The 23,955-nt window shown below is 37.2% G+C and overlaps 1 protein-coding gene and 1 long non-coding RNA gene across 14 annotated transcripts in view; one reads left to right on the top strand and one right to left on the bottom strand.

Annotated features, from left to right (window-relative positions):
- Window positions 1–23,955, top strand: part of TMEM117 (transmembrane protein 117) — a 556,913-nt gene that overhangs the window by 484,959 nt on the left and 47,999 nt on the right. The gene's annotated exons all lie outside the window — the stretch shown is intronic.
- Window positions 17,158–18,531, bottom strand: LOC108539992 (uncharacterized). Its single transcript, XR_001888545.1, has 3 exons — window positions 18,399–18,531; window positions 18,092–18,312; window positions 17,158–17,200 (listed from the first exon to the last, which is right to left on the bottom strand). It is a non-coding gene; the product is annotated as an uncharacterized LOC108539992 (long non-coding RNA).

Below are 23,955 nucleotides of genomic sequence, written 5' to 3'. Positions count from 1 at the left end.
AGACAGAGTTTCACCATGTTGGCCAGGCTGGTCTCGAACTCCTAACCTCAGGTGATCCACCAGCCTGGCCTTGGCTTTGCTTCTATAGCCCTATGCACTTCTATCAGCTGGTTTTATGTTGGATTGTGTGGTTCTACATACAGGCCAGTAGATGGCACTTATGGGTAAAAGCCAGCTCTAGCCAGCATGGATGGGTATATAGTTCAACGTTGTTTACTGGGAGGTCTCTGTTGCTGCAGGCAATTGGCTGAACTGTTTAGTGCACAGTGGTCTTAGCTCCCTGCTCACCACCACATGAGGGAACCAAGATAGTAGGGGCTGGATTGCACAGGCTCACCTACAGCCACTCAATGGCAGGTACTAGCACCAGCACTAATGGGTGGCCACCTAGCACCCAGAGGTATGTCTAGGCATGGAGGTTGGTAACCTGCTTGGCCCTAAGTTCTCTGCATGGGGAGGGGTGACTGCCTGAACTCCTAATCCAGTAGAGTGGATACACCTGGAGATCTTCCTGGGCATGGAGCATAGGGGGCCCCACGGCACCACAGTCTCTCCAAGGAAGTGTGGGGCAACTCAGGCCACTGACCCAGGCAAGAGGGTACTTCAGATGCCTGGAGATATGCCTAAGCATGGAGCAGAGAGGTGGGATGACTCAGGATGCAAATTCATGTAAGTGGGTGCTCCCAATGCCTGAAAATCTGCCTAGGCATGGAGCAGAGAGTGTCCCCTGCACCATGATCTCAGGTGAGCAGGATGGGGCTCCAAACAAGGTCACACACAGGCCAGTTCCAGGTCGCCAAGCTAGGCCTAGCTACAAGACTCATTGCTCAAGAGAAACTATCGCTGTAGCAGCTTCCCTCTCACCCTAGACCTACACGGGGTGAGCACAATTCCAGCACCTACAACTGGGGCACTGTCCACATGCACCACTCAATTCTGGCTATGGAGGCCCCTACTTAGCACCAGAGCAAGCTCTACAATCTCTGATCCAAGACTATAATGCCTGCCTGGCTACGCTGCTGGGTTGTCAAAGAATTACTGACTTTGTATGCACCTGGATTGAAAATGGCATCCTGCTGTCCATCCTGAGTCTGGGAAAATGCCTGCAGGAATTCCTGGTATCCTTTGCTCCCAATGTCTCCAAGCCTCGCCCCAAGGCTTGGGAGTTAGTCCCAAGGTTTGGGAGAAACAAAATGCTCTTTCTTGTCTTGGGTGGCATGGATCCCCATTGGAAAAGTGACTCACAGAGGCAGGCTCTCTGCCCATCCCCTGTTCTGGATCTTCACTCACTTTTATTTACCAAATGCCTTCACAGGGACAGCTTGCCCACTTTCTTCTCCCTGGGGTTTGGGACGTCCTTCACTGTCTTAATGGGTTCCCATTTTCCTTTTTGAATTAAAATTCATGCATTTGAATTAAAATGCATGATTTTGCTTTTTCCAAGTGGCTAAGGCACACTGCAAGCCTCTAATCTGCTGTCTTGGAAGAAAATAATGCATTTTCTGGTGACACAAATACAAAAAAGTGCCAAGTTCTTACATGTATTAAATGAGTGTAGAAATAAGATCTGGTGGGTGCATTCACTTTATCTTCTGACTACCAGTTAATTTAATATTTAAAATTCATTCTTCTTTAGTTTTCATAAAATTACCTATTTTTTTTGGTCTCAAAACCTAACTATATGTCTCTTTCTTTCCAGTCCAGTTTGTCAAATTTCCTTCCTCTAGCTGCCCATTATACATACTCTGTGGTTCTGCCCTGTGTTTCCTTATCTTCTCATCCAAGTTATTTTTTTAGGCAACTCTGTCCACTGCCATGGCTTAACAGCCTCCCAATAGGCTAGTCTTTCTCAAATTTGCCTCAAGCTCTAAGACTTCTGCTGAATTTCAGACCTGGATATCTAACTGGTAACCAACTCTATCCACCTGGATGTTTACATGGGCATCTCTGGTTCATCATGTCTAAAACCAAGCTATCATCAACCCTTCAAACTGTTATCTGTCCAGTCACTCACACAAAAAAAACTTTAAAAACTCCAAGATTTCTTTTTCCTACTTATCTTCCAGTCAGCCATCATGCCTGTATATTCTTCTTGCCAAATATCTTTTGAATCTGCCCCTCTAGACTCTTATCACCTATACCTTATAGTTCAGGTTACCATCAACTTTTGCCTATATTAGTACAAAGCCCTTTCTCTTCTTTTGGTCTTACTCCATTATGCCAAAGTAATCTTTTTAACACCAAAATCTAATCTTCAAAATTCTTTAAATAATAATTCACTTGCATGTTATCTATACAAGGCCTTTTATCGTCTAGCTCATGCCTAGCTTCTGACCTTCTCTTCCTGGTCATTATCACCATCTTTCCTCTCCTACCACCACCTCTTGCATTTTATACACTATTAAATTTTGAAATACTCGTTGATTACCCAATTCTGCTTTTTTTAAATAGTGCAGACCTTTGCATGTGCAAAACGAGGGCATCTCCCCATTGTGCATGCTTCACTGCCCTCAACCATCCAACCCTCAGCTTATATGCTATCCTCTCTGTGAAGTCTCATCTGCCTCTCTCCGATAAACTTTAGGCTTCTTTTATTATTTGTTCATGGCAATCTTTAGATATTTCAATTAGAGTTTACTGTTGCATTTAAATTTGTTTGCATGTATTTAATTGTTTTACTAAAATGTTGTAAGAATTGCCTAGAATAGTTCACGTCAGACACAGAGAATATTCAACAGATATTGGCTGAATTTAGACCAGCACCTAAACCAGTTCCTGACAGGTCACTGGGACTCAATATTCACATTTTAAGGGAAAGATTTTAGAGTATTGTCAACTGGGAGAAATTTTATTTTTTCATTTCTTTAGGATTTCAGATCAGTGTACTTGTATGAGCTATTTTTAAGATAATTTTTCTATGTGAGAATTGTATTTGAATTCATCAGAAACTGAAAGATTTGTTTTACAGGGATTATTTAAAGCATGTTGACATTAGACAATTCCTGCATTAAATTTATTGTAGGCTATAGGAGTGTTTATGATGTAATTCAATTTTCATAGTATTTTGCAAAACACAGTCATCATAGACCCAGAATGGATTGTTTGTGCTTACTCTTCTTTACATCTCTGAGCCCAGCTTTTCTTCTGGTAACTCTTTTAGTTGAAATTGGCATCCTTTATGCATGCCATTGGCGTATCTCCTAGAGACAGATGCAAAGAGTAGCAAAATTTGGGAGTATGATTGCTCTTCCCTGTAGCAAGCTAGGAAAATTCTGAGTGCAAAGTCACCAGAAAGAGATTCTGAACATGGCAGACCCCATTTTGTCTTTCCTAATCCCTAGAAGAAGGAAAAGAGATAAGAATATTATGATAAAATCTGAATCATTTTGCTACTGCCAACAGGGATAAATCTGGTGACTCCCACCCAGAGGTGCTTCCTTAAGAATGGAGTGATGGAAGATTGCAATCACAGACTTTCACATTAGGAGTAAAACCTTCTGTTATGATGGGTGAAAAAACTATGCCAAATGAAGTACAACTTTAAAAGCTCATAAATCGTAAGCTCAGTTATAGATTATTAATTTAGAAAAATAAAAACTATTCCCAACTGCAAACCACTCAATATTAATAACATTAGTTTGTGTTGTATATCCAGATAGAGAATCACTCAGGGTTTCAAGCTTAGTGGCAAATGGATCTTTAAATATATATTTACTATGCTTTCTGTAATAAAATGAAAATCATGGTTTATTTGATGGAAAGAAAATGATAGTTTATAGGCTTTCACAATAAAATGGGAGAACTTGAAACAGGGATTCTCATAAAATGAGATTTTTTTCTAAACTAGAAAATTCTCTAGCCATAATGACCTGGGTGGGGGTAGAAGGAAGATAATGAAATGTAACAGGGAGTAATTTCATTTCAATAAAAGAAATTGGCAATTTATGTCAGAGAAGCTATGTTAGAGATATCTAGCTGCCAACCAGCTCTATCCACATGGATATTTACCTGGATATTGTTACTTCATAGCATGATTCAGGTATAAGTTCTGTCTGCATCTGCATGGTGAGTAGCTCTGAGACATATTCTTTTGACCTCTAGGATTCCTTAGATCATTAAGTGTGTATTTTCTGACCTACTGAGGCAAAAATGTAAATGAATGATAGAACATCTTTTTAAGATTATTGATTCCCAGAGATCTAGAGTATTTAGACACCCTCTCTGTTTTCTTCCAACAGTTACAGAAAGCTTCATTTCACTACTAAAAGACTTCCTGATTCCCTTATCTATTAGTAAGAGTAAGCCCGATTTTGAAAAATGTTTTTAGAAAATTACTTTCATCTCTGCATGGCCTGGAATTTGCTTGAGGACACCGTGAATAGTAGGTCATCACCACTACATTTCAGGAAAGAGAGCCAATGTAAATGTTTTTGACACATCTTTGAGATATGGTTTAAAACCAAGCTATAAAAAGGAACTTACAAATCTAATTAATATTTAATTTTATTTCACGATGCAAAGTAGCCTACATGGGCATTTTAATGCCAAACTACCAGATAGGTTGTAAGAATATACTCTACACTCCCACCAATAGTGACTGGAAATACCTGGTATAGTAGGCAGAATCATGTGGTCCCCACTGCCAGCCTCCCCCCGCAAAAGATATTCACATCCTACTCCCAGGATCCTGCAAATATGTGAAGTTGCATGGCAAAGAGAAATTAAGATTACACTAGAATTAGGTTTGCTAATCAGCTGACTTTAAAATAGGGAGATTTCCTTAGATTTCCTTATCCAGGAGGGCCCAATATAATCACAAGAGTCTTTAAAAGAGGAAGAGGGAAGCCGAAGAGAACCAGAGAGATAACAGTATGAGTGTACCTTGCTGGCTTTAAAGGTCGGGGTGAAGGCCATAAGCCAGAGACTGTAGGAGACCTCTACAATCAAGAAAAGGCAAAGAAACCCATTCTTTCTTAGAGCCTCCAGAAGGAACACAGCCCTCTCAACAACTTGATTTTAGACTAGTGAGACCAATTTTGAACTTTTGTCCTCTGGATCTTTAAAGTAATAAAGTTCTATTGTTTTCAGGCACTAAGTTTGTGGTAACTTGTTACATCAGGAATAGGAAAGTAATACACTTGATTTTCTCCATATCTTTGCCAACACTGTTATTGATTTTTTAAATCTTTTGGTAGCCAACAGTCAAACATACCCTATTACTCTTTTTTATTATTATTAGTTAGATTGAACTTGTTTCCTATACTAGATGCTTGATGAATATTCATATTGTTTTATGAACATCTAGCTCATGGGCTCATCCTATTTCTTTATTGAAGTTTTAGGGTTTTTTTCTTACTCATTTGACCATTTATTATCACTTTTGCTGTTGGTATCTGCTAAAGCATTAAGAAAATAACTTATTGTTTTATCAGGAATTTATGATGAATTTTATAGAGCACCTTTTTACATTCTAGGTAATCTTATGTGCTTTCTTTAAGTATGTTTTCTACTTTGAACTATTAATGTAACTAATAGATTTCTTACCGTGACCCAAACTTACATTACTAGGGTCTGTCCCACTTTGTGGTAGTACATTATTCTTTTAAGATACTTCTGAATCCAGTTTTGCATCTATATTTATAAATGAGGTGTGTGTATTCTTTTTTTCCTGCAATTTTTTTTTATCATGGCTATGTTAGTCTTATAAATTAGCTGAAGCCCTTCTGTCTTTTGCTGTGCTCTAAAACCATTTACATATATGGGAGCTATTTGTGGTATACTCTATTTCTTTCCCGCCTCATTACTGATCCTCTTTCTTCACCTCGTTTTGACATCATTTCAATAATTTTAATGGTATTTAGAGAGAAAAGAAAAGTAAATATAGTATCTCAAACTGTTATTTTGAAGTAGAACCTGCCCCATCTTTTAAAATCAGAAAGCTTTTGCATTCTTGAGCCATTCTCATATAATTATAGAAGGAAAAGGAGGTGAGATATGAGAAAGGATTGCCCTGGAGAGTTTTTGGCCAGGTGACTTCTCCTTGCCTGTAATTTCATTAGTTTCTTTTCTTTTCCCTTCTTTTCTTATGATGATGCTATTACTAGTAGTACTATTTTCACCATCATCAGTATCATTGCTACACTCTATAACATATTAGAGCCTGTTTACACTGCCCTAAATTATAAATGGTTAATCCTTTATACTGTAAACTTGGGCTTTTCCTGTCATATATGTTACACATATTTGTTCTGAGTTTTATTTGTTGAGATTGTTTACAACAGTTGTTTTCAAGATTGAATCTACCTAAGAATCACTTGATATGTATGTGTGTATGTCTGTATGTGGTATGGGGTGGGTGTGTCCATATGTGTACAATACAAATTCTTGAATACTGCTCATAGAAAATTTTATATAAAACATATATAAAAGGTCAGGATAGAACCCTGGCATCTGAAAGCTGGGTGCAGTGGCTCACACCTATAATTTCAGCACTCTGGGAGTCCAAGGGGACCAGATCCACTTGAGGTCAGGGATTCAAGACCAGGCTGGCCAACATGGTGAAGCCCCATCTCTACCAAAATAATACAAAACTTAGCCGAGTGTGGTGGCATGTGCCTGGAATCCCAGCTCCTCCAGAGGCTGAGGTGGGAGAATTGCTTGAACCTGGGAGGCAGAGGTTGCAGTGAGCCAAAATCCTTCCACACTGCACTCCAGCAGCCTGGGCAACAGAGTGCAACCCTGTTTTTTTTTTGTTGTTGTTTGTTTGTTTTTAAAAAAAGAAGAAGAAGAAGAAGAAAAGAACCCTGGCATCTGAATCTTAGAAAGCCCAAATGTGTTATTAATACAGAAATCCATATTTTAATTTATAAGAGGGTGTGTTCAACATACAGTTGTTTTAAATGTATCAATCTTTTATTTGTGATTTCTGCTTTTATGTTAAGCTGAGTGTTCTGTGTTTCAAACGAGACAGTGAAGAACCGGAAAGCGTGTCCAGAGGCCAACATCCAGGATGTTGAGAGACCCAGAGAATGACATTAGAGGACTGATGGAGGAAAGGGAGGTGTTTAGCTTGAAGCTTAGAGGAGGAACATGCTATTTACCCTCATATATTTGAAAGACTGTCATATGGAAAAGAGAATTTAGCTATTCTATGTTGCCTCAGATCATATGAAGAGCAGTGTGCTGAAATTCAGGACATCAAATCCATCTTCCACTGTGAGTTTTCCTTTGTAAAACACCTCTGATCGTATCACTCCCCTGTTTGGAAAACTTCTGTGGCTTTTATTGTCTTTAAAACATTCAGTGTCCTATGAGGTCCTTTGCAATCCAGGCCTCTTTGGGCAGCTTCACCACACTATTCACCAAATGTGTCACCTAAATGAATGGTTTGATGTTTCTTAAAATTCAATAGGTTCACACGTTCCTCCTTTTCACACTGTAGAGTTTCACAGGCTATCTATGTACTGAAGCCTCCTTCTAGCCTGAGCCATATGTTAAGCTGTAGTCAAGGCAGAGGACTGGGAAGTCAGTTTGTCTCATCAGCCTCTCTCCAGAATGTCACCAATTTTACCTAATACAAAAGATAAGTCATTAAAAAACTTGATAAAGTGTTTATATTTGATATATTTACCTATATTTTTATGTATTTAATATTTATTAGCTATACTGTAGGTACTGGGGCTATAGCGATAATACAATACGTATCCTCTCCTCTTAAGAACCTTAACATCTCAAAAAAAAAAAAAAACAATGAAAATTCAATAGGAAAGATTAGTGAATATTTAAAATTGAAGAGGTGATTACAACTCTATAAATCATATTTCAGCCATTATTGAAATTTGAATGAATTTATAGTACATTCAGGTATAAAACCATCTTTGGTAATACAGTGTTTAGGAGGATAAATAAAAGGAAAAGAATTAAACTTGTTTGAGTTGTGTAGAGGAATAACAGGATTGTGTTTGGAATCAAAATGCATAATTTTTGCCAAGATGATTAAGCGGAAGATGTTTATGATTCCATTGAAAGTTTGATTGGTATTATACAGTATGTTAACTAAAACACACACTCAGTTTTACTTGCTCAGGAATCCTTGTAGTGTTCATTAAAGTACCTGCATGTTTTTGCATAACAAAAGAGAATGTGCATAGTTAACCGCTGAAGATCTTGGGATAATAAACATTTTATATATTTTAACATCTGTTATATGTATGTTTCATTCTGGCCATTAACGGATAGTTTTACCTTCCATAACTTTTTTTTCATATTGTTACGTAGAAATATGAAGTAGGAGTTCTAGTTTTTCTAGCAATCAATTACTCAAGTGTGTTGCATATTGCATTTAGAGTCAGTCCCTTCAGATATAAGTATGCTGTGCAGGAAAAGTTCTGAGTCAGTAAGAACTCCAGAATTGCGAAGGTCAGAAGCCCCTAATATTTTAATTCCATATCTCCACACGTCCTGAGCTAGCTAGTGAGCTGTCATGGAATGCCCATTAAGGAAAATGCATCCTGCCACATTACATACTGTGACTTAAATGTCAAGACCCAGGCCTGAACTTCTGTGACAGATTACGAATGTGTTTTTCTCTATGGAGCAGTAAGCCAGTTAAGTAATTTCTAAATAGTGAACTTGTTAACCAAATGTGGCTTGATGTTATCTCTAGTTGATCAAAACCCCTAGCTGCTTCTCCAGTTGCTGAATGACCCTTTTATTCTTTCACTATAGAACATTCTGAGAGTTGATGCTAATTTTATTAGTTATGGCTGATTTCCTTTGGAAGTTCTAAAACAGTGCATAACCCTCTAGAATATGAACTCCTTGAAGGCACAGCCATCATACATTTCTTAGTATCACCACCATTTGGCCAGTGTATTGCAGTAAGAGTTTTCGTAAATGTGCACTGACTCAAATTGAATTGAATTAACTTCATTTGCCATGGAAGATAAAAACTATTAAGAATTTCAGCACTCTTTACATTCTCAGTTCTGTGTGGGGGTTGAAGATTACAGAAACAGTGCATTTTATTCTGCCAGTAAGTAAATAATTCTACAAAAAAACTGCTAACTCTTCTGCCACTGCACTCCAGCCTGGGCGACAGAGCAAGACTCCGTCTCAAAAAAACAAAACAAAACAAAACAAAACAAAACAAAACAAAAAAAACAAAGAAAGAACGAAAGAAAAAGAAAACTGCTGCTAGCTCTTATAGTTCCTTTGTTCAGCTACTTTTAGAAAATTAGTGTCACAGATAGCCACAGCAGCAAATTCTAGCCAGATAAAGCACATGTTACAATCAGTGATATCATTTATAACTAAAAGATATCTTTGGTTGGAATTTAGATGTTTTCCCCAAATTTAAAATTTTTCAAACCTTTACCATTTTTTACCATTTCAATTTGTTTGTTTCTACAGAATTCTATAATCTTCCCGTAGCAGAAAGATCTTTTCATTACCAGGAAAGCCAGATACCATTCAAAAAACCAATCTAATGCAGAAAAGAGAATGTCAGAAATAGTTCTTAAATACAGATTATATCAATAAACAATTCTCTTGTTACATCAATGATTCCTGGAATCAGGGTGAGATGCTTTAAATGTTTAGGGACCTGATATAATACCAGAAATAAGACAACAGGTCTTGGATAGCTCAAGACAAATTATACTTCTCAGAACCCTAAATTCCACAGAGATGCCACATGGGTCACAGAAGGGACAAGCAGAGACCATGAAGTGAGTAGTGGATGGAAGATGGACTATCTGTGTAAAATATTTTTACTATTACAGCTCTAGAACAGTAGCCCAAATATAATATGAAATTACATAGGAAGAACATAAGGATTCTGAGTAATCACAGTGTGAATATACAGAATGGAGGCTTAGCAGCAATATCCTGTTGCACAGTATCAACCAATACCATGATATGGCTGCCCCCTTACACACACACACCCCAAAATGAATGAGAACTGGAGCTGTATTAAAATAAACAAGGAATTTAAAGCAGTGGAGGTGAGCACTAGTCTGAACTGGTCAACCTCACTTAGCCAGAATAAGTCTTCAGAAAGTTGTACATGAAACTGTAATTCCCAGCTGTCTGTACCTTATTTGGTGTTCAACCCAATCTTTCTTCCAGTTGTGATAGTGTTGACATCTATCACAATGGTCTGAATTAAGTCTTCCATACCATTTAAAAAAGTGTCAGAATATTATTTTCTTCAACACAACTACCAGCTCACCAAGCATCTCCAGAAATTGTTTATCTTGTGACGCTGAAACTCCGTGTCCATTAAACAATAACTCCCCATTTCTTTTTCCCCTTCTGCCTGAGCAACCACTCTTTCACTTTCTGTCTTTATAAATTTGACTACTCTATGTACTTCATACAAGTGCAATCATATAGCATTTATCCTTTCATGTCTGGCTTATTTCACTTAGCATAATGTCTTTAAGGTTTATCCCTGTCATAGCATGTGTCAGAATTTCTTTTCTTTTTAGGGCTAATGACAATGCCTTTGTATGTATATACCATATTTTGTTTATCCATTGATCCATCCATGGACACTTGGGTTGCTTCCTTCTTTTGTGAATAATGCTGCTATGAATATTTGTATGATGGGCATAGAAATGTCTGTTTAAGTTCCTACTTTCAGGGTTTATTATTATTATTATTATTATTATTATTATTGGAAATACACTCAAAAGTAGAATTCCTGGGTCATTTGGTAATTCTATTTTTAATTTTTTGAGGAACTGCCATACCATTTACATTCCCACTATCAATGCACAAGGGTTCCAATTTCTCCACATCCTCTGCAACACTGTTATTTTCTGGATTTTTGGGGATTGTACCCATCTTACTGAATGTGAAGTGGTATCTCATTGTGGTTTTGATTTGCATTTTTTTAATGAGGAACTGTTTTTTTAAAAAGTTATGAACTTGTTTATGTAATTAAAATAAAACCTTTATTGGCTGGGTGCGGTGGCTCAGGCCTTTAATCCCAGCACTTTGGGAGACCAAGGTGGGTGGATCACAAGATCAGGAGATCGAAACCCTCCTGGCTAACATGGTAAAACCCCATCTCTACTAAAAACAGAAAAAATTAGCCAGGCATGGTGGTGGGCACCTGTAGTCCCAGCTACTTGGGAGGCTGAGGCAGGAGAATAGTGTGAACCCTGGAGATGGAACTTGCAGTGAGCCAAGATCGAACCACTGCACTCCAGCCTGGGCAACAGAGTGAGACTCCATCTCAAAAAATAAAATAAATAAATAAATAAATAAAACCTTTATTTCTAAGTTAGTTGTGACTTTTCCTCCTAATAACCCTAAAAGCCTCCTGATATATGCTCTAAAGCAGCTCTGTCCAATGGAAATACATTGTGAACCACATGTGTAATGGTAACCACAGCCACATTAAAAAAGGAACATGTAACATTAATTTTAATAACATCTTTTATTTAACTCAGTATATTTAAAATACTATAATTTTACCTGTAATCAATATAAAATTGAGATATTTTACGTTATTCTTTCATACAAAATTGTTAGTGTGCATTTTATACTTACAGCACATCTCAATTCTACCTGTCCATATTTTAAGTGTTTAATAGCCACATGTAGCTAGTGACTACCACATTGGACAAGTCCAAGATCTTGATTCTAATTGAATACTCACTAATCCTGTGACAAATTAGAAGATGAAAACAACCAATTATCGTATGTGATTTGCAGAAATCCTATGTCCATAGGCAGCTTGTGCATGGAGGTAATGTTTCCACCTCACCAACATTCACACATTGACCACGTGTATGCACACTCACACGTGGAAGGAAACCTCCTTCTGGATAGAAGTAGCAGCAGGGTCTCACTATTTTGTTATATTACTGTAAGGTAATGGCATTGTTTTATACTATTTTACATTTTTAATTTAAAACTGAGACTATTTCAGCTAAACTATAAGTTTAAAAACATTGTTTAGCAAGTCTGGGAACCTAACCCCAAATTATTTGATCTCCCAGGAATCAATATGTAAACAAAGTCTAGAATCACAACATTTATGATTTGGTCAATTTCTGTGTGGAGGTGACCACTGAATATTTGATTTAGATCTCCAATAAGGGCGTTTGATTCTGCTCTAGTATTTCTTCTAGTGGGACCTTTATATAAAAGCGAAATCTTTTTTTTCTCTCTCTCTTTTTCTTTTTTTGTTGGCAGCAGGTGAACCACCTTAGTAGTACTATTAAACTCTTTGATCATCTAAGTGATTTTTTAAGTTAAGACACTACACTACAAAGTAAATAAAGCAACATGGGTGTCAAATCAGACATTGTCACATGAGAGGTAAGATCCTCTGAGATCCTTGTCAGCTTTAATAACCATGGTGTTTCATAAGCTGAGAGTTGTCTTCAGGGCCCAACCATCACTGAAAAAGCCCACGATGGTGTTTCTCGGGCTGGCATATTTATTTCCTCTGTGCACAGCCTCCACACTCAAGAGCTAAAGAGCCTTTAAATGATTAAGAAGGAACTGCTTATCAATTTAAGCTTAAATGTTGACTGTTTGGATAGCAGGGCAATTGTTCATGAATTAATGATGCAGTGTAGTTCATTTACATTTAATGGACAGTATTGACTGTCTTTCCGAGCTTCCTATAGAATTCAACAATTTACTGCTCAAAATTTTGAATACCCTTTCTTGTCCATTGGAAATTTTTCCCTTCCTCTAGGGAGTAGATACCTGGAGACCAAATCCATGCCTGCTACTAGCCGTCAGTATCCCAAACACCCAACTCTGCAGCAATACTTAGTGACACTTGCTAATTCATTGACTGATGAAGAAAACTTTATTCTTGTCACCTTGGGCACATAGGTTTTATCTGTGCTGCCAAAAATAAATTTAATTAAGATAATAAGATTTATTAATAATGTGTGAGTGCCTACCAATCATCAACTCTGTGCTAGAGGCATCACACTTATTAATCAATTTATCACATATTTCAGGCACATGTAGATGGAACAGCCACTTTTTCTGTTACATGTATGTAAACCAAGTCCCAGAGAAGACACATCTTGACTGCATCTCCTATCAGCTCTGGTACACTGGCTGTATTTAACCTCTCTGGTTTCCAGTTTCCCATATCTATAAAATGGGAGTAATAAAACTAAGTGTTGCTATAATAAATAAATTGCATAGTTTTATTTTAATAGCCTTCCTTCTTTTCTTCACTTTGCAAGAATGGAATAAGTTTGTGTAGAGCATTTCACTTCTTACTAGAAGGTGGAAAAAATATCTTCTTACTTAGAATAACAAAGCCAGTCTTTGGGTTATGCCAAATTGCTCTGTATCAGACGAAGAACTGGACCAAAGGAAAAGAAAATAAAGTGGGCTTATTTAAGCCTACCTTTGAATATTTTATAATAATATGACCACTGACAAAATTGTTCTAGATCTTTGTTGTAATCTAAGTTAAAAGTTATAATCCTGGCATAATTAATATCTAAATTCTCAAGCACTGTGAGAGTTCTATGAATTCTAGAATTTCATAGAATTAGGAGAAGTATGGAATTAATTATAGAATTTTCATAAGTCTATGAAATTTTTTAGGCAGAGCCAGCTTCCAGCTAGGAGCTTATAAAAACAAATTAAACAAAATACTGTTACTACACACACACACACACAAACACACACACACACACACACACACACACCCCTAGAGAAATGCTTGACTAGAAATAAAATGTCCTAAATTGAGTATCAGCATTTCCCAGCATTTTCATAGGAAGTATAATTCTGTGTGTGTGGGTGTGTGTGTGTGTGTGCACAGTTTTAATTAATACTAGAGGACTGAAAGTATCCATAACTTTAAGATCTCTTTTACTTTAAAATAACATATAAAGCTATACCGATTCTGTTGCAACTGACATTAAGAGATTTAAAGTGTCTTTGTACATTGACAGTTTCTTAACACATTACATATTTTTATTACAGTTTGATAAGATGTAAATGATTACTGAAGAGTGTTCCTTAATATTTCAAAACTGATGGCAGTTGTGTTGTCAAAACCACCAGACAATTTACACATCTCTCACCAATTTGAGACTGCATTGTTCTTACTGGAAGTGCCTTTGATCAACAACTCCAAGTTTCTTGCTTCAGAGTGCATGGAGTAAGTGTACTGCATGGAGTAGTGTCATTTATTTGGTAAGAGCTTTTTAAACACAAACAATATGCCAGGCCCTGGGCATAAAATATGGTGGGTGAAACTGGAACTGCCCTTTTGGAGCCTGGAATCTTGTGAGAGAAGTAGATATTAATTAATGAATCATAGAAATAAATACATATTGATATGGTTTGGCTGTGTCCCCACCCAAATCTCATCTTGTATTGTAGCTCCCATAAGCCCCACTTATTGTGGGAGGGACACGGTGGGCAGAAATTGAATCATAGGGGCAATTCCCTCACGCTGTTCTCATGATAGTGAGTGAGTTCTCACAAGATCTGATAGTTTTATAAGGGGCTTTTCCCCTTTTGCTTGGCACTTCTTCCTGCCGCCATGTGAGGAAGAATGTGCTTGCTTCCCCTTCCTCCATGATTGTAAGTTTCCTGAGGAAACTTAGAGCCCTGTGGAACTCTGAATCAATTAAACCTCTTTCTTTTAAATTAAATTACCCAGTCTTGGACAGTTCTGGATAACAGCATGAGAACAGACTAATACACATATGTTCAAGTTGTGGTGATTTGTATTATGGAGAAGTAAAGAGAGATAGAAAAACACTGAAAAGGGAAGAGACATGGCATGATCTGGGGAGCATGGTTAGAGTTTACCTCTCTGACCGATCAACCCTGTGAAGAGGGTGATGAAAGAATTGGGCTTTAAATTGTTATGAACTTGGGTTTCAAATCTGTCTGCTGTATCCTAAGGGCAGTTGCTAAACCTCTCTGAAACCTCTGTTTTCTCATTTACAAAATGAATTATTTTACTTACCTCAATAGAATTTTGGAGACTTTAAAATAGATTTCCTGGTGGCTGGCACATAGTGTGCATTTAGTAAACAATAATGTTCTTTCTTGGACTTCTCTTTTGATGACAAACTTTTGCTTAGTGCCTGATAAGATTGTATTCTTCTCCTTAAGAATAATTTCAAATGCTATGCATGACAAAGACTGTCAAGACAAGTAATTATGACATAATATTGTATCTGCTGTGGAAATACTTACAGTCAATGTAGGACTTTTTATTTCAGGTCAAGTATTTGGTAATATAATTAAGGGAAGGGATTCATTGACTTTAGGAAAATAACATTCATCCTGCATATCATTAGATTGGCTAAGCAAAGCTATGTGACTGTATGGAAAAGCTACCTTATCAAGAATTAGGAGTACATGATTGTCACTGAGGCTCTTGAAAAGGCATGGTGCAGCTCTGGGCCTCAGGTGAACCCCAAGTCTTTTTTATTCACCTTGGAAAGCTATAAAGAACGTGGTTGGTGCACATTTCACCTGGATGATTCTTATTCTTTCAGAGATTTTTAGCTTAAGAGTCACCTCTTCTGAGACACCTGGCATGATTACTTAAGGTTTGGCTTATGGGGCACTGGGCTTCAGAAAGGAGGTTCCTCCCATTAAGAGAACCTTGCAACTCTTAACGCCTGGGCATAGGACAGAATCCTCCACCACATGATGCTCTGTACGAGGAGTGAAATAGTGGCCACCATGCTCCTCAACTCTTGGCACAGTGACATTTAAAAAGTACTGTTTCATGAGTATCTGATTCATGATCTAAGAAAAAAATTCAGTTATATGCTCAATACTGTAAAAGTCTTCTGAAAAGGTATATAGAATGGCCTTTCACTATGAGATTATAATTTCATAAGGAGAGCAAGCCAAAACACAAACAGAAAAATCAGAGAATGTAAGGAGGGCATTATAACATGAGGTATACTCTGAATGTAAATCTTCATAGGCTTCAGAGATTGTCATGGAAAATTTGGGACTTTGAAGACTGGAAGAGAATTCACTAAGGAGAAAAGCAGACATGGCATATTGGGACCACCGTAGGTGGGATATGGAACATTATGGTGATAGGCTTGAGAAGAGCAACAGAGTCCATGATGATTGACAGTGGAAACTATCACTGGATATGTGGCCTGAAGTCAGATTATGGAAACACTTGAAAATTCAGAGGAATGTAGAAATGTGGGGTCAGAAATATGGAGACATCAGTGACTTTTGGCATGAAACTAACATGCTTAGAATAAAACATTTAGGTTAGATTACAACAGGTAAGTCTAAACAGAATAAGTCTCTGAGTAAAATCATTTTAAAATAATACTTTATATGAAAATAGTATTTTGTAATTCACTCTCATTGCTTTTTTGTCATTGATCATCATAGCAGTTCCATCAGGTAAGATGATACTTGTATCTGTTTTACAAAGGAAGAAGTACATGCTCAGAGAGGTTAAGTTGTATGTTCAGGGTCATCTGGTTAATTAATGGCAGAGCCAGAATTATCAGAAAAACATCCTGAATTTCAATTGTCTATCATTAAAGTTAAAATGTATCTAATGGTAGTAACTACGTCATCCTGATTTTCATGTATATTGTCTAAAAACATAATCTACTAGTAAAACATGTAGAGATTTTTGTTAGTGAAGTGTTTCACTTTTTTGTTAAAAATATATGCTTGTTTGTAAATCTGCACAATAGCAGTGAAGAGAATCAAGCAGATTTTGCTGGATTAACCCAACTTTATAATAGGTATCATAATGCTAAAACAGTAGAATATGTTAATCATCTTATGTATCAGCAATCAGTGACAATTCTTGCCACTAAAACTATGTACACTATAATCTAAAGGGGGAAATGTTTGAACTATAAGAAATAAAACCAGAAATATGGATTTGTTGCAAAGATGGGTTTTTTTCTGTAGAAGAGACATGATGTACCTTCCATAAGTAGAACCAATTTAGGATGTGGCAAGCACCATGTTTAACTTTTAATTTTGTGAGTGCAGCTATTTGATTCATACTTTTGGCCACATAATAATACATTTGATAATTTATTGCAGAATGTTTTGAGGGAAAGCTGTATAGTACTGTGCGTAAAGGGACAGATTCTAAAGTCAGCTTTGCTGAGGTATAAGTCCTAGTCCCAGCATTTACTCACCCTGTGATCTTATGCATGTTTGTAAGCCTTATTGTCTTCATCTGTAAAATGAAGAGAATAATAATTCAGTAAATTTTATCTATGATTGTTTTTAAAATAGGAAAATAAAAAAGAAGTGAATTGATGGTAACGAGTAAAAAGGTTCTCATGCCAGCAAAACCACCATTACGCATGTGTTTCATACTTAGACACGTACATATAAATATTTTCTATTTGCCATGAACTACTAATTTGTATTCTAGAACATGTCTAACCCATTCAATTTTCCAACCCTTTACTATGGAAGTGTCAGCATTAGAATTGCAGGAAAATGGAAAGCAAGCTTTTATGACATTTTACTGATTTTTAGTGATCCGTGGTGATTAATGAAGTGTTATGGGAAATCAGAAACAAATAGTTCCTGGATTCCTGGTTTTATGTTTTAGAGAAATCCATTAGGCATTGGAAAAGTGCCTGAAGGTTGCATTTAAAGGCTTTAAAAAAATAGGGGTTTTTTTTTTGAAAGCTATATATGTAAAACATGGTATCAGTCATAGAGCAAGCACTTTATAAATGATTAAGTCTAGATTGTTCTTCCTTTCCCTTTTCTCCGTTCAAGCTACACTCTACATCTTTTACAGTTATTCATTCAAACTGATGTGAGTAAACATCAATCAGACCTGCTGTCAGCTAGAGCAATTCCTAAAAAGTAATAATAGTAATTGAAGCTGCTGACGGAAGCAGTATTATAAAGTTAAACGTATAAGAAATAAGACTGATCTTTTAAAACAGTGTTTGAAACTCAATGTCTTCGATATCTTTTATCCTCTTTCGTGTGTAATATTCCTTTGCAGTTGCGGAAACTTATAGAAGGTACTGTCTTAGTCCATTTGTGCTGTCATAACAAAATACCTGAGGCTAGGCAATTAATGAGAACAAAAATATTTCCTTACACTTAGAGAGGCTGGGACGTTCAAGATCAAGGCACTCATAGTGTTGGTATCCAGTGAGGGCTGCTGTCTGCTTCCAAGATGGCACGTTGTTGCTGTATCTTCCAGAGACCATGAAGGCTGTATCCTCTTGTAGTAGAAGGAGCAGAAGAACTGGCCCTTTTATAAGGGATTTATTTTATAATCCATTCATGAGGGCTATAGCTTCATGATTTAATCACCACCTAAAAGTGAGGTGATTAATAGTATGACATTGTTGACTAAGTTTCAACAAATTAATTTGGGAGACACATTCAGGTTCTAGCAATACCTGGTGACAGTGGTCAGGTAAGAATGTCACAGAGCTGCTTTGTGGGGAGAAAGAGATCCCAGGAGATGAACAGGTGATCCCGCTTCCAGTGACCCATGCCCTTCATCCTTCAGGGACGTCTTTCCAATAGACTGACAATCGGACTCCATATTTGCAAACGACTAAGTCATACAGCTGTGAGAGGAAAATAAATAAACGTTGTACCTTCTGATAGAGATGAGGATGACCAACCTTGAAAGAGCTCCTTGGGGTTTATTGTGACAGCATGCAATCCATTCTCAAACCACATATTTTCGCATTAAAATGCATATCATAGTCTGTAGTTCAAAGTACCTCGGCATTAATTGAATTAAGGAACGTAGATATTTGGGGGAAAATGTATAAATCAAGTACTGATGAAGAAAAATGTAGCCTAACAGTGTTACTTTCCTTTGCAAACCGTAGAACAGAGGGAGCAGCCGTGAATGATTAAGAACCACTGACCTACATGGGGAAATGCTGACTGAATGTTTAAAGTAGAAGGAAAAGCACTATTGATTTCTGATTTTAAGGGACCCTACAGGCTTTACATTAGGGGTAAAGCTTTCAGAATCTTGTTTTAAAATATGTTATAAGAAGTATTTTAAAGGTTCATTAAAGGTTTAAAACAGACCTTGACCCTCTTGGCAATTGATTAATTATTTGAGAACTTTAACACAATGTCCTGCTTTAAATTAAGATAATGTGGGTAAAGATAAAGAAAAAATGAGCATAATTTGGTGGATCTGAAACGGATTAAAGATTATACCTAAAATGTTAATAAATAAATCTATATCAGTCTATAAAGTGATTTCTAAAGGTTTGCAGGATTTTTTATTTTTAGACTTATCCTGTTTAACTTTTTGTTTTAAATAAATGACATAAATTTGTATCCTGGTCAGATTTACAAATAAAACAAAGCTGGAAGGTATAGGTAATACACTGCATTATGAAATTCTAGGCCAAATCTTTTACACACACATACACACATATACACAGACACACGAAAAAGATGGTGGAAAATAGACCTAAAAGTAACGTGTAAAACATTTTCAAAAATAGTGCATGTCCATATAAATTTGCTATTACAATGGAAAATTAAGGAATCCAAGGAGTAAAAAAAAAAAAAAATTAGAAATGAGAAGTGTAAACATCCATGAGTATAGAGGTAATTTCAAAGGTATTTTCAAAGTTTGATGCAAATATATTTATACACACACATATTCAAAAACCAGCATCATACTTAGTTGTGAAATATTAGAATTATCTATGTATTTTCTTTAAAGTTAGGAGCAAGATAATAATGTTTTATCATTAGAGTTTCTGGCAGACAACAGAAACCAATCTAGCTAGTTTAAGTAGAAAGGACCATGTGGCAAAATTGATTTTGAAATTGTTGGAAAAGTTGGTGGAGCAAGCTCTGGGCATAGCTTCCAGGTATGTCTCGTAGAACACCTGCCAAGAGAGCTGCTGCATCAGCTGTGATTGTGAAACTATGGAATCTTGCAGCCACTGCCCAACTATTGGCTCTATGATCACACCATCTCAGGGAAGACCTATAGTAGCAAAATGACTGTCCTACCCACTGCTTCTCAACACCTACAAAACTGGGCATTAAACACTGGGTATCTATGCTGTGCTTAGGAAAGCTGCAGAAACTCTCTGACTGTGTTCTTGGTTTGCCTAATCAATAGAACAGAAGCACAGCCCAATCTGCTTCATTTCTGCCTTCCAAATTTCCTGTGTAAACATCTGCTTGCTAGCTTGCAGGTAGAATCCAAGCTCAAAGAAATCCTGGGAAACGTAGTTTTTCATTTTCCAGCTTCCAGCAGACTAAAGTCATACTAAAAGAGAAATGACATGACCCTGATTGCAATGATCTACAACATCCATCGTATTATATCCCCTACACCTGACATTCGTCTGAAATAGTAGCCAATGGAATTAAATAAGAGATGTAAAGCAGGAAGCAAGATCATCATCCTTGCTGTTAACATGATCCTATACTCAGAAAACCAAGAGAATCAGCACAAATACTATTAGAAAAATTATGTTTCAGAAAGATAATGGTTATAACATTAATATACTGTACAGAAATCAAATAGCTTTTCTATAATCAGTAACTAATCAGAAAACTCAATGAAAGATGTTATCACATTTATAAGCAATCCAAAAAGATACAATAGCTGGCATAAAGTTAAAAAATATGTAGATTTTATTGTGAAGAAGCTCTTAAAAATTCTGTTGAGGTATATAAAAAATATAGATATAAAGTACTTTACTTTGGAGGATTCAATATCAATATTTTAATTTTCCCTAAATTACTCATATATGATTTTATATATAATATATCTAATATACATATATTAATATATCCAAATCAAGAAGACTTTTCTGAACCTGACAATTCTACATTTAAAGTGAAGAAATACATATGCAGAGTTAGCTATGGAAAGTCTGCAATGCACTGTGAGATATTAAAATATTGTAATGAAGCCATAGCTAAAATAGTTTTTGCATTAAAAAGAAATAGAAATTCACTGGATTAGGATAGAGATTTAGAACATAACTACATATAGAAATAATTTAATATAAGATGAAGGTGGTGTTTTACATCAGTCAGGGAAAGGTAAATTATTCAGTAACCTTTGAGACACTGGCTAGGTGTTTGGGAAAAAATAATGTTGGATCACAACCTAACTCCTTACACCAAAGGAATAAAGATGACGTAAATGAAGCAAATGCAGGAAGGTAAAAGCGAGTAAAAACTATGAAGAGAAAGTTGATTCATATAAATGGCTAATACATTTCCCAAGAAAGGCTCAACCTCATTTATAATTAAAGGAAAACCAATCCAAACAAGGAAGTACTACTTCTTACCTATCAAATGTAAAGGCCACAGGCTTGTGTTTATAAACACTGTGATTTAGCTGTGCTTTCTACTTTTCCTGAGAAAGTTTGCCAGCGTTACCACAGTTCAGTTCTCAGTAACATCTGTGGTGCCTGCCTGCTCTTTTCAGCCAGTCTCCAGCTACAGAGGCCCTTTCCTCTTAAAAATATATGAGGCTTGGGGAAGAAACAGCTGAGTCTCCCATTCCAAACCATTTAACTACTTAGCTATGCACATCAAGAATTTATTTACTGAAAGGATATCTAGTAGTTGCCTTTACAAGAAGGAGATGGAACTGGAGGTTGTGGAGGAGGATAGATCATTGATTTAGTATTATAAACATATATATGCTTATAGGGCATGTTTGAATTTCTGACCATGTGATCATTTTTTACATTGTACACATATTTTTAATTTGCATCAATTTATGGGGTACAAGTTCAGTCCTGCTACATGCATAGTGCAGTGGCCAAGTCAGGGCTTCCAGGGTACTCATCACCTGAATAATGTACATTGCATCTATTTAGTAATTTCTCACGATCCACCCAGCTCCCATCTCTTACCCTTCCAAGTCTCCATTGTCTGTCATTCCACTCTCTGTGTCCAAGTGTACATGTTTTTTTTAGACAGGATTTTACTCTGTTACTCAGGCTGGAGTGCAGTGGCATGATCACAGCTCACTGCACTCTGGACCTATTGGGCTCAAGCGATCCTCTTACCTCAACCTCCCAAGTGACTGGGACTACAGGTGCACACCACCATGCCCAGCTAATTAGAAGATAAAATTTTTTTGGTAGAGTCAGGGTCTCACCATGTTGCCTAGGCTGGTCATGAACTCCTGGGCTCAAGCAGTGCTCCCACCTCAGCCTCCCAAATTGCTGAGATTACAGACATGAGCCACCATGCCCAGCCCAAGTGTGCAGCGCCCAGCCTGAGTGGACACATTGTTTAGCTCCCACTTATGGGTAAGGACCTGTGGTATTTCCCTGTGTCTAACTTACTTCGCTTAAGATAGTGACCTCCAGGGCTGGGCGCAGTGGCTCATGCCTATAATCCCAGCACTTTGGGAGGCCGAGGTGGGCGGATCATGAGGTCAGGAGATCAAGACCATCCTGGCTAACACAGTGAAACCCCGTCGCTACTAAAAATACAAAAAATTAGCCAGGTGTGGTGGCAGGCACCTGTAGTCCCAGCTACTCGGGAGGCTGAGGCAGGAAAATGGCCTGAACCCAGGAGGCGGAGCTTGCAGTGAGCCGAGATTGTGCCACTGCACTCCAGCCTGGGTGACAGAGCAAGACTCCATCTCAAAAAAATAAAAAATGAAAAATAAAAGATAATGACCTCCAGTTCCATTCACTTTGCTGTAAAAGACATGATTTCATTCTTTTTTATGGCTGAATAGTATTCCGCTGTGTATATATGCTGCATTCTCTTTACTCATCCATTGAAGGACTATTAAGTAGATTCTGTATCTTTGTTATTGTGAATAGTGCTTCATTAAACATGGGAGTGTAGGGTTGGTGTTAGTCTTGCTCTGCTCTGAGGTGGTCATCTTGGCCTGTGACTGTGTTTGGGTCTGTAAACCAACTAGAACATGTTAGGAGAAACAACCATGGCATGAGAGAATTTGCAGCCACACCAGATGACAAAGGATCCAAGCATCTGATTGGCTTATATAGCTGGGAAAGGAATAACGGATAGAAATTATAGCAGCGTTTGTGGATATTGAATCTAGAAGAGTCAGTAAACATATTAGCCATGGGCTCAGAGAATACGTTAAAGGAAACAGTTTTGGATAGATGAAGCAGGAGAATGCTAAGCAGTGAGGCACTCCAACAGAGGCTGACATGGCAAGTGAGTTGTCTCATCATGAAAACTGTCCAGAACTGAGCGTATTGTCAGATCAAATAAGGGATAGAGATCAGACTCTGGAATTCTTAGAGGCTACCATATTCTTACTTGTACTTCATAGGAGTTCCCAAATATTTTAGAAGAAAAAAAATAGTTCTGTATAATAAAACAAACTTAAAGTATATTGTAAAACTACAAGTCAGCTATCTAGCTTCTCAGGAACAATTCCAGTGTACTGGCTATTGAAAGCAGAGCTACAGAAAGTCATTTGTCATGTCTAAAGGCCATAGGAACACTTTTATTACCTTTTCGATTTAGCTTTGCTCTCTACTTTCTTCTAAAGTTAGCCAGCTTTTACTACATCTCTGCTTCCAGGATAATCTAGGGAATCAGCCCTCCCTCTTTCCAGCCAGCTTCCAGCTGATGGATTCTGGGCAACTGCTTAAAGAGAGCAAAAGTAGACATGACCTTGGGAGAAGGTGGTAAAGCAACCTTGGTCTGACCTCTCCTTCCTCACAGACCACCAAGTCCTGAAAGTGAATGTTTAATACCCCTGGCAAGATTGCTGGCCTCTGTTCCAAACAATTACTGAACTAATCTAAATTACGCAAACATAGACCATTTATCAAGGTCAGCCTGCAACGATCTGCATATGTAGGCAAAGTGTTTCCAGTACAAAGGGTGAACTAAGGAGAGGTAAAACAGAAATGAGTTGCTGATTAGTCAAAAAAAAAAAAAAAAAAAGACTCATTAAATATCTAACAGTGGGCAAGTTTGCAGGTTTGGTTACCTAAATTA

Source organism: Rhinopithecus bieti, unplaced genomic scaffold (genome assembly GCF_001698545.2).
Source record: "Rhinopithecus bieti isolate Rb0 unplaced genomic scaffold, ASM169854v2 scaffold_17829, whole genome shotgun sequence".
NCBI classification, from domain to species: Eukaryota; Metazoa; Chordata; class Mammalia; order Primates; family Cercopithecidae; genus Rhinopithecus; species Rhinopithecus bieti.
The sequence above is the reverse complement of the archived record's forward strand: the minus strand, read 5'-3'. Positions and strand labels throughout refer to the sequence as shown.